Here is a 12,269-nt window from a genome sequence, read left to right on the forward strand (position 1 = left end):
AGCAATCAACATCAGAATCAAAGTGATTTGTTAAGATTTAGTGGAAAACGTTTTCTCTCGAAATAGAATTTCATTGAAAAAGTATCGAAAAAAAGCATTTTGAAAAGTAGCGAAATAACTTTCGCTAGAGTCGCAAAGCTATTCTTCCCTCTTTAAGTCGAAAGCTTTCACTCCTTAATATCGCACTAATGTACGTCACTTTTAGCTCTATGTTTAAGTGGAGCAAACACATTAAGGCATTAAATACGCCTTTTTTATTTTTCTCTGACCTGCAAAAAAAACATGTTTATTGTTTCTATAAATAATAAAAAAAATCCGGATACCTCAATTTAAATCGGGCTTTCATTACACATAATTAATTAGAATCATATATTACGCTCAAACGCAAATACTTTCAGTTTAGCAGTTCCTTGGGAATGGTTTGAAATAAATGAAATAAAAAATATTGATTGATTATACAGGGTGATTCATGATACGTGAGCAGGACTAAGCCTACACAATCAGTAAATGTTAATGAACCGTTCATCATCATATTTAAGTAAAACAATCTCGCTTTATTTCTGTTATTGAACTTTTTTGGAAGGACAAATTTGATAATCTACAATCATGGACACCCTACAACACTTAATTAAGAAAGATAAAACCTCTTTAACCGTTATGACAGCAGTTTGATTATGAAGAAAACAAAATGTCACACTTGAGTGAGATACGATTTTTCAAAAGTAACCAGACTCCGATGACATTCAATTTGTCACTTGTTATGGATAAAACAAATAGGGTGACCATACATGGCGTAAATAAATTATAACATTTTTTTTGAACAGTAAAAAATAAAAGAACGTTAATCTCACAAATACTGGTACGAAACAGTTGCTTATAACTTACTGAATGCTCAAGCTTGATCCTGCTCACGTCTCCTGAATCACCCTGTATATAGATAGTTTATTTTCCAAGTAGGCATATTACAATGCGTTTATGAACGTCAAATAAAGCTACGCCGGCTCTAACTCTACACCTCTGACCCGAGAAGATTTAAATCCCTCCTAAATTGTAGGAAGGTATCCCAATATGGGACCGGCAAGAAACTCGGCGGGACACATCTTTTCAAAACATTACCTCTTATAACACACATGCATTAAATAAATAAAAATACAATTGAAATTAATATGGAATAAAAAAAAACGTAAAATAACATATCGTAGGTACTTTTTTATAGAAATTTGATGCACTAGATTGCTAATGCAGGACGTTATCATAGCCAAACATCCCTATCCATGATATAATCGCTTATTTTATAGTATACTCGCGAAATGAGTTTTTGTTTAACAACAGTTTTGAATTTAAAATCTGTATGATCGGTGACATTTTTGGTATCATATTATAGAATTTTATACTATGTATTTCCCAAGAACGACTTTCTTGTTTTAGCTATCAGTCTGTAAGGTGTTACTTTAAGCTTTCCTGTGTTTCTTGTAGCCTTTGGCTTATCAACATTCGTTGGGAAATTGCGTGGAAACATTGGAAACAAATAAAATTGCGGAAAAGTATGTATATTAGCGCACAACTCAAAAAATTCAAATATAGGTCACAAATGAATATCCTCTGTACAAAAGTAACTTTCAACCTCGAATAGCTAAGTATTGCTCTAATTAAATCCCACTAAGTAATTAATTATTAACTAGACTTAAGTCGGCCGGGATATGGACCGTGATTAATCTTTTGTATTGTTTCAAGCTCCCGATATTTCGACGCAGTTACATGCATCTTCAAATCACGGTTCATATCCCGGTCGATTTAAATGTAGTGAAACTAACCGTGAATCATTCAAAACTGTTAATAACACCTAATTACTTTGAAACGTTGAAACCTTTTTGTTTATTCCATCAGCCAGGGCCATCACAAACTTATAATTGGACACATTGTCTTAATTCCGTGTCACGTGCAGACGTGGTTAATTGACTTCCGAACTATTCGTACTTTATAAAATAAAACGCCTTCTTATTTAAATAGAGCAAAGACGCCTACGTCTAAAACTCCATTCAATTATTGGCAGGTGCTTTAGATTAACGAACATTATACAATTTATAGGGCCATTGATTTGAAATAATTTGAATCACTCATGCCGCTGTATTATAATCGTGGAATATAGTGTCATTCACGTGTTGTTGAACCTTTCATAATTTTTGTAAACAAGGGACCATGTTCATAAACCTTTCACAATAGCTAATGTTATTTTAAAACAATAGATTTCATTAAGGTAAAAAGAGCTACAGGTAAATACATAAGTAAGTTTGTAACATTCTAAAATATTACAAGTAAAAAAATACCTTAATTAAATTAAAAGTTAAATTGAATAGGTACAGTCGCCATCAGACATATCAAATACATCAGAGTAGTCAAGGTGCTCATAAATATCTGATGGCGACTGTAATAATCAAAAGTAAACTATTGGTTCTGAGGATGCTTACCGCCATATATACCTATACATAAGTATACGTAGTATCTTGTCAGTAGTTCGATTTTTGTTGCATTTCCCACTGGCTTTAAAGGATATCAATGACATTTTACAGCTATATATGCCACATTCAGTGTATAAATACGTGCACTGTACTTTTCATAATAATCTGAATAGAGATTGTTGGTAATGTTGGTGCAGTTCAGTCTCGTTATTGTTACGAATTACCTAAATGTGGAAAGATTATGTAAATATATATAAACGGCAAGTATAATTAAAATTGTACTTATAACGTGGCTGCATTGGGATTAGGTACATTATATAATGTTGTGTGTTTTACAATTTCAAGCAACTTATGTTCGTTACCTTGTTAGTTTAACTACCACTACTAAGACTACTAATACTACTTTAGGTATCTTAGTACTAAGATACCTAAAGATAAGGAATTTTAGTTAGTTGCATATTCCCACAGTTCGCGAGTCCCAATTTTTGTGTAAGTAGCTAATATACTTACTGACTTTACTCTTTGGTAAGTAGTATATATGGGAAGTACTTGGGGTGCCCATGGGGGATCCCATTCTCGTCGCCAGTGGGAAGTACTTGGGGTGCGAAATGACCAACGACCGGTATATAGCGAAGCTAGTTTATTACTGAGGTGGGGGGCGGCGCGGGCGCATACATGTCAATATAACAAAATATTTTTAGTACACTCGCGCCGCGCGGTAAATTTTTATATTCGAAAACTGATGAGAAAGTTGCATTATACAAATGTTAAGTATTATGCTCATGCCGGTAAGTAGAATTTACTTAAAAGTGATGACTGATGATTTTGAATGATAGATATTTAATAACGTTAATTTGAGTATGATTTGTGATGTTTTACAGTTAGTATTTTCCTCGCATTGGTTGGGTGAAAAATGTTGTTTTAAACTCGGGAACAAAGTTTGTTTAACCCCCGTGCTTTGAATTCCTCGAAACGCTCAAGATTCCTATCTTTCAATAGCACGAGAGGTTAAACAGCACCATTCTCCCTTTGTAAACCAAATGACTCTTGTTACTGTTGTGCAAATATTCCATTTAGTGTTGAAAATTTAAATTCATGAATCAAATTGCATTTATAATGTGTACAAGATATAAGAAGCTATTTTGAAAAATTCAACCCCTAGGAGGTTAAAAAGGGGATGAAAGTTTGTATATGGTACAAGTTTTATTTTAAGCTTACTTATTACACTGATGGCTCAGTGACCCAAACAGGATCTTGGCCTCTGACACAATAACGCGCCACTCTGTCCTATTCTGCGCAACTTCACGTCAGTTGGGTATTCCGAGGGCGGAGAGGTCTCTTATGGCTTCGTCACTCCAGCCCAGCGGTATCTGGGACGCCCAGACGGATGTTTTCCACCCAGGTGCCCCACGCACGCTTATTTTAAGCTAGGAACTTGAAACATCGTAAAAAGATGTTTTTATTAAAATACAGGCTAAGTAATTTGAGCTCTTCAGATAATGAAATAAAAATATATTATAGGACCTTCTTACACAAATTGACTTAGTCCCACAGTAAGTTCAATAAGTCTTGTGTTGTGGATTTTTATTATATATATTATTATTATTATTATATATAAATGCATAAATACATGTTGGCGATATACAAGGTGCCCGTGACCATTGCAAGACATTTTAACTAAGCATTCCTGGTAATATTTAGAAACTAAAATGTCATATAAAATTTTCTGGATTAAGCCTATTTTCCTCTGAAAATATGTAATTAAATGTTTTTCGAAATCATTCTTTCGCCATAAGTCGGTACAAAACACATTTTTGATTGCGGTATTGCCACTTTGAGGTCTAGTCTGGACAAACCTATTGATTGACATCGAAAAATTAAAAAAAATGTATTCGAGAGGCTTCCCCCAAATAAAAAAAAAACTTTTTTGTTAATTTTAGGTTATGTGTTTATCAATAAAAAATACGTTTTATGTACAGGAGTGTTCAAAAAAAGGGATTTTTTTTTGTCGAATTTCACAAAAAGTCATTTTTTGCTTCTGTTGCCATCAGGAATGCACCGTTAAAATCTCTCGCAATGCTCACGGGCACCTTGTATTATAATTAAGGAATGCAATTAGAGACAAACCTACATTTTGGTGACAGAAAATATAGTTGCCATATTTTATTTAGTGAATGACTTGAAACATCGTAAACAAACACTTACGGCCCGATTCGAAGAATGAGGTACGATAACAATAATTTCTTGTTTAGATTAGTTCATATAGATATCGTTTGTATGTCGTATAATTGACAGAAGCAGCTCGATTCGGGCAACCAATGTCACTTTGTCGTTAGAAATATCGTAGATAGAACTTATTGGGATCACAGCGGAATCGAAATAAACGTCAATTTTGACATGTCGTTTAGATCGATCGATCTTTTAAAGATCTGTCCAAGATCGTAAACCTGTCTTAATCATTCTTTGAATCGGACCGTTACAATATATACCAAAAAAGGAATTTTAGTGTTTTATAAATTCATCCCCTAAGGCAGTTGAAAAGGGGTTCAGGTAGGTACGATAATCTTTTCCCACTCGAAAAAGCTTTTGAAGTAGAAAGACAAAACATTACTTAGAAACCAAACAAGTAATTTTAGCTGTATAAAATTACATAGCAGTATGATTTTAGTATAAAATAGCTAGTGATATAGCCGAGGGATCTGACAATATTTAAAACGAAGTATATTTTCAGTATAATTGAGATTAAAGATAAATACCTGCGCGACGGCAATATCTTTCCTTAATTCAAATATAGCGCTTATTTGTGAGCCCTCTTGATAGCTTTGAGCTACATACTTAAGGAAAAATGATTGATTGTATAGTATGCAGCTTTAAAATATTGTCAGATATAGCCATGACAGTATTCCGGCAAGTGTTGAGAAGCTAAAAAAGTTATACGACTAATTGTGAAGTAGTTTTATTAGGTTTCTTTTTTAAATGAAAGATTATGATTATTATATTTATTATGAAGACGAGGCTTAAAACTAACTAGGCTTGGACTTAAAATTACATTTCGCCAGTCTCGGGTCTCTTGTCGTCGGACTGGACGTGGACTGGACCGTTCAAGCATTTTTTACCATATCAATATATTTTCAAATCTAAAACAGAATGTAGGCCATCGCCATTTGTAATATAGATGCGATGATTGCGATGCGACTCACGAACATTTCGTCCTTGATATTGAGTAAGAATAAGAATTAGCGCATTATAATTATTCGTAACATTCACCATTTTTCACATAAATATTTTCATGCAACCAAACAGTTATGTTTGGCAACAATTTCATTTTGGTGCAAGCTTATAATCGCTGACTGTACTTTTCTTTCCACGGGCAACTAAAACTCATCAAGATATATAATTGTCCGAAACCCCAAACACAATTAGTTTGCGTTATTTTATCACAGAATTCCCAAGGCCACCTCCTGTGTCCATCATCAGATCATAATATTGCATTGTCACCTGACTTACACATGTATGCAAATTTTCAACTCAATCGGAAATTGGAATGTGGGTCAGCTTTCAAGATTTGACCCATACTAACATACATATGTACATACTATTAGATGTCTCACTAAAATACTGAATTAGTTTACAATAGTTTATTTATCTTTGAGTTTTTACAATTAAAACAATACAAATCCTTCCTTCAATCGCTTGAGTTTTTTCCTCTCAGTCGTAATCTAACTGTCAATGTCACATTTTACCAAAACCGCGGCAAAACTATCTGTCACTTGTCAAACACTTGACAGAATAAAACTAAAACATCGTTCGAGATATCCTTAATATCTAATATTCGGCCAACCTGATAATCTAGAAGTTTGTCCTCAAACTCAATCTAGCAGGTACTGAACAGTATAAAACCTTATTTTTCAATGAACCACACGAGTATACATAAGTTCATACATTAGTCTCTAATGTGCCATCATGAATTTGTTTAATTAACCTTATTTACGCAAAATTTTGTAACATTTCACCCTTCAATACACTGGTCTCTAATATGCGGCCGTGTATATCCCCTTTGTCAATCCAAAACATTAACAATATCCACCTGAGATGGCATTTCACTCCACACCACACCAGTCACTAATGCGGCTGTATGAACCTGATCACTCAGTCTAAAACATCAACAATATTCATCTGAGGTGACATTTTCCATTTCACTCCGCACCACTCTAGTCACTAGAGTAGCCGTGTGAACCTGGTCACTCAGTCTAAAACAACAATATTCATCTGAGGTGACATTTCCATTTCACTCCGCACCACACTAGTCACTAGTGCAGCCGTGTGAACCTGATCACTCAATCTAAAACATCAACAATATTCATCTGAGGTGACATTTCCATTTCACTCCGCACAACACTAGTCGCTAGTGCAGTCGTGTGAACCTGGTCACTCAGTCTAAAACATCAACAATATTCACCTAATGTGACATTTCATTCTAAACCACATTAGTCTCTACCGTAACCATGAGCCTGGTCACCCAGTCTACAACATTAACAATATTCACCTGGTGTGACATTTCACTCTAAACCACATTAGTCTCTAGTGTAGCCGTGGACTTGGTCACTCAGTCTGCAACATTAACAATATTCACCTGCTACGACATTTTATTCTAAACCACAGTAATCTCTAGTGTAGCCGTGACCCTGGTCACTCAGTCTACAACATTCACAATATTCACCTGGTGCGACATTTTATTCTAAACCACAGTAATCTCTAGTGTAGCCGTGACCCTGGTCACTCAGTCTACAACATTAACAATATTCAGCTGGTGCGACATTTTATTCTAAACCACAGTAATCTCTAGTGTAGCTGTGACCCTGGTCACTCAGTCTACAACATTAACAATATTCACCTGGTGCGACATTTTATTCTAAGCCACAGTAATCTCTAGAGTAGCCGTGAACCTGGTCACTCAGCCTACAACATTAACGATATTCTCTTGATGTGACATTTAACTCCAAACCGCACCAGTCTTTAGTGTGACGGGTGAACCGGTTCACTCAGTCTATCCATATTTACCAACAAATAACAGCAAAAAAGGCAACACTAAATCTTTTCATACTTGAATGTCTTTTGACAACAATAAACATGACGTTTTCATAAACTAAAATCATTTTCTTTGACTTTCATTTTCTTTACTAAGTACATCAAGTTTCTTAGGTTAGGTGGAATGGCCTTCTTTTCAGGCATACAATTATATTTTCACTAACTATTCTCACTATCGGTTACTTTGTTCAGATCAATCAACATATCATATTGTATCATCTAAAAGTCAAAAAAATATTTTGAATAATCTGCTAAACCTGAATCATCAACATATCAATCATCATAATGCTATACTTTAAATATGCATGACTGTATACAATCTATAACCTGGACATTTTTGCATTTTCCTTGTGTCGGTCTTATGCCCTATTATTTTGTTAACTGCCCTATTTCCACCTGTAATTCTATAAATATCTGAATTTTGTGTACCTACTTTATACATTTATTTATTTCATTTTCAATACAAACTTACAGTGTACACCAAATCGCTTATATGAGAACAATTACATTAAAAAAAAAGACAAAGTATGTTACAGGTTTAAACATATCTATAAACATAGTCTAAAGAAAGTAATGAAACACACGGATGACGGTTGACAAGTAACGGGATTTTATTTCATAAGAACAGATATTACCATAGACATATGTTGTTACATGCCTGTACTAGATGGCGCTAGGAACTATATTTTAAACTTATTTTGATATATAAACAACACATAGCTATATACATTCTACATATATTTCCATAAGTCATGAGGTTCAGTAAATAGGGCAAATGCAGCATCTGCTTCAATAGTGCAGTCATCAATACATCATTAAGTTACGGATCGACCTAATATATATATAACAGGAAACAGGTCTACCTTAGGCACATAATCTACCATATCACGACGTTGGCAATGGCGGCAATGCTCATCTCACAGTTATGGTCACGCCAGTAGTGATCTGACCATCTGCGACATCGAACATAGGACTGCGCTCGAGCAATCCCCACAATCGGTTATCAGTTCAGCCTTCTGAAGAAAAGCCCTCGCCCCCGAATGTCAGCAAGCAGCACCGCAGAACCTCTGCGCCTCGTGCGCCTTCCAAAACGCATCAGGGGTCTCGTGACGTAGCCGATTTATGCTCAGCGGCTCCAATTGCTCCGACGGCCGTGCACCGCTCCGGCGTCCAGTCTCGCACAGCCGTTTAGCGGTACAGACTCGTACCGCCATTCAGACGTGTAGCCTCGCGTTAGAAGTCCAGACTCGCACTGTCGCTCAGACGTGCAGACTCTTGCCAGTACATTCTGCAATCATAACTCAGGACAATATCTGTGTTCGGCATAACATAGCATGTTTCATTCAACATTTGAAATTACGGTTGAACTATCTTTGCTTACTAAATATTTTCTAATAATTTATCAAAATACTTTTTACTAAATGTTTGATCAAAACGAATTACTTAAATATGAACTGAGGAGGCCTGTGCCCAGCAGTGGGACATTATCTTGTAAAAATGATAATGGCTTCAATTTCATTGACATGCATCAAAATGCAATCTTACAAAACAAGACACAAAGTCTCATATTAAAAATAGGTTTTATATTAGTTAAATTATGTCAATAAATATGTGATCAAAATTTTGACTTAAGTTGTAGATCCAATACTGTATGAGCTATAGCAAGCTATCTTAGTCACAATAGTAATTACCGGCAATGTAACCCATTTCTCCATTGTAAAAATGATAATGGCTTCAATTTCATTGACTGCATTAAAATGCAAACTTACAAGACAAGTCACAAACTCTCATATTAAAAATAGGTCTTGTATTAATTAAATAATGTCAATAAACATATGATCAAAATTTTGACTTAAGTTGTAGATCCAATAACTGTATGAGCTATAGCAAGCTATCTTAGTTACAATAGTAATTATCGGCAATGTAACCCATTTCTCCATTAAGTCATTGTACTAGAGTCGGCATCTCTAACAAAATGTTTCCACACCTCAATGAAGTGTCGGCACTTCATTAGGTTTAGTACGACTCCGACTACAGGCGTGATGCACGCATGAGACAAAAAAAAGTTATTTTTTTTTTCTTTTATAAATAAACTGAAAATGCCTTTGTGCGTTATGAAAATGCATTCTAATAATATCAAGAAACGTAATTAAAGCAATATAATAAAGATTCAATGCGAAAAGTTCTTGTTTTAAGCTCATTTAGATTATTTTCAAACGTCACTTTAAAGTTTAAACACTCACGGTGGTACGCCATTTTCTGTGGCGCATAAATTACATCTCGCCTGGATAATAAGCTATGATGTAATACATCTTACCTTATTCTTTGCAAAATAATAATTATATACCTACACAATAATGATATATTACTCTTTATCTCGTAATTTTTTTTGTAGTTTCTTCTCTTCTCATATTTAAAGAGTATATTATGCTATAAGTGCAATTTGATCAAAATTGCTACGAGTACGAGAGTCAAATAGAAAGTTCAAAGCTTTATGACTATTTTTATAAATCTTAATGTCGTCCGTATCACATACGTAAAACAATTTCAATACACTTGTAAGGAAATATCTAGATTCTTTACAATGCATATGTAGACAGAAAATGAACAGTTGTCATAACAGTTTCGCCTCTGGCTAGCTACACAGCTATCCTTATTCTTTAGCTTAGTGACAGATGTCAAACGCCGAAAATGGCGGACACAATTTGTTCTCGATAGCCTGTCTAGTATATTTATGTCAATGCATTTCTCACAAACAAAAAAAAGATTATGATTATGATCTTTTAATGTTAATTCTCCATACAGAATGTTATATACCAATAATTTATTTTATTTTATCTCTTGTAACTAAAAATATGTCTTGTACCACTTATTATTATAAGTATTTTATTTATACACTAGTAGTTTTTGAAGCGGATGCATGTATATCACAGCCAATAACCAAATCATTGTACTAGTGCCAATAATTTATTACCATTTCATGACATTGTCAGATTTCAACAAATTTGCTTGCATGAAACTTTCAAATACTTCAACTTGTTGAAACAAGGAACATGTGTGGAGTATACTTAACTTTTGTTATAACAGCAAATACAGCATCCCCTTAACTTTTGACATAATACCTGCAGTCATCTCTCACCGCAGATTGCTTTTACTGTAAAGAATCCCTTGCACCATCCAGTTCGGGGAGGACACCCATCACGCACTTGCAGTACCCATTTATGAAGACATTTGGAGATTCTAACAACACACAACATGCAACATGTTACATCTCACTCCACATTATCACTCGTCATGTAGATAAATACAGTGGAATCCATTTATTAGTCAACCGCTTACTATGACATAATTATTGTGTGAAAGTTTGAATATAAAATTCCTTGTAACAAAATCGCATAAGATGACTTGGCTTAAAGTGACAATTCGCTTAGTATGACCTTTTTATCCTATTTTTATCAAATCATGGCTGACACATTCACTGGTTTTTATGGCAGTCCCCACACTTTCTACGCGAGGATGCTTGGTGCATGCTTGGCGTCTAAGTTGTTTAGTTTTGATTCTAATTGACAAATTGATAATTGGTACAAAATTAATAAAAGTCATCTCTCATAAAGGAATTTGAGATTAATTATGACAACATAAACAAGAACTAGGTTTTATATGACATCCACTTAGTATGACATATTTGTCACGATCGATTGATGTCATTATATGCAGATTCTACTGTAAAATTATTGCACTGTAAGTTAACTCTGTAATATGAATCTTGAAATATTATTCTTCTTGTAGCAAGGCATTCAGTAACATTCTTTGGTTGCACTCAAGTAATTAGTATGAGTAAGTAGGTCTTCATGACTAACCAAGACTTAGTCGATATCTCTTAATATCGACACAATTTGCATTCCACAACAAAATATTATTATGAATAATAATTCTATATGCATAGATATATAAATATGTGTGTCCTGATTGACTGATTCATTAACACAGAGCCGAAAGAACTAAAACTAATAATTAATAAATGGCCACTTTTACAAGTATCATAACTAAGAATTAGACAACAGGCCTAATTCTTATTTACTCATCACTGAATTAACTACCTCTGATAATACAGTCAACATCAAGAATTCATGTGTAAAAGAATTTCATACTTTTTTCTTTTTCACTGCACATGTTACTACAACCATACCATTTGGACAACACAGGCCTTTAGTGGCTATGCTGGCTTGAAACATGTTAACAAATATTAATTATTCAGTTAACATAACAATTTTGATCTGTCGGAAACATACCTCAAAGCGACTAATCTTTTGTATTAGTCAATTTTATATCTGGCAGTAATACTCACATGTCATTATTTAAACCAATACTTACTTGTAAATTATGTGAATGCCAATGAAACATTCTATAATTTGACCTTACCTCACTTCATCTTGTGATTATATATTTTTATACCTCCAAACCTTTTACACACGGCCATAGTGCATATTTGAGTGCAATAATTCTTCAACAATTAGGCCTTCGTGGGTATGCCAACCCCCATCTTGTTCACCCTGCAATTTCATCTTAAAATTCTAACATGAAGCTTTACTCAATATTAAATAACCAAACTTTCGTATCTTTCTTTGCATGTTTTAAGGTTAGCATATGAGCATTGTTGTTCACATGGGTATATGCCATTATAGCTATGATTTCATGCTGTAAAATGTTTTCATATATGTA

The 12,269-nt window shown here is 34.2% G+C and overlaps 1 long non-coding RNA gene across 1 annotated transcript; it reads right to left on the reverse strand.

The window, feature by feature from the left end:
* Nucleotides 1–10,388: 10,388 nt before the first annotated feature.
* Nucleotides 10,389–11,968, reverse strand: LOC133523555 (uncharacterized). Its single transcript, XR_009800244.1, has 2 exons — nucleotides 11,922–11,968; nucleotides 10,389–10,787 (listed from the first exon to the last, which is right to left on the reverse strand). It is a non-coding gene; the product is annotated as an uncharacterized LOC133523555 (long non-coding RNA).
* Between the last annotated feature and the right edge of the window lie 301 nt (nucleotides 11,969–12,269).

This window comes from Cydia pomonella, chromosome 12, assembly GCF_033807575.1.
Source record: "Cydia pomonella isolate Wapato2018A chromosome 12, ilCydPomo1, whole genome shotgun sequence".
In the NCBI taxonomy this organism is placed as follows: domain Eukaryota; kingdom Metazoa; phylum Arthropoda; class Insecta; order Lepidoptera; family Tortricidae; genus Cydia; species Cydia pomonella.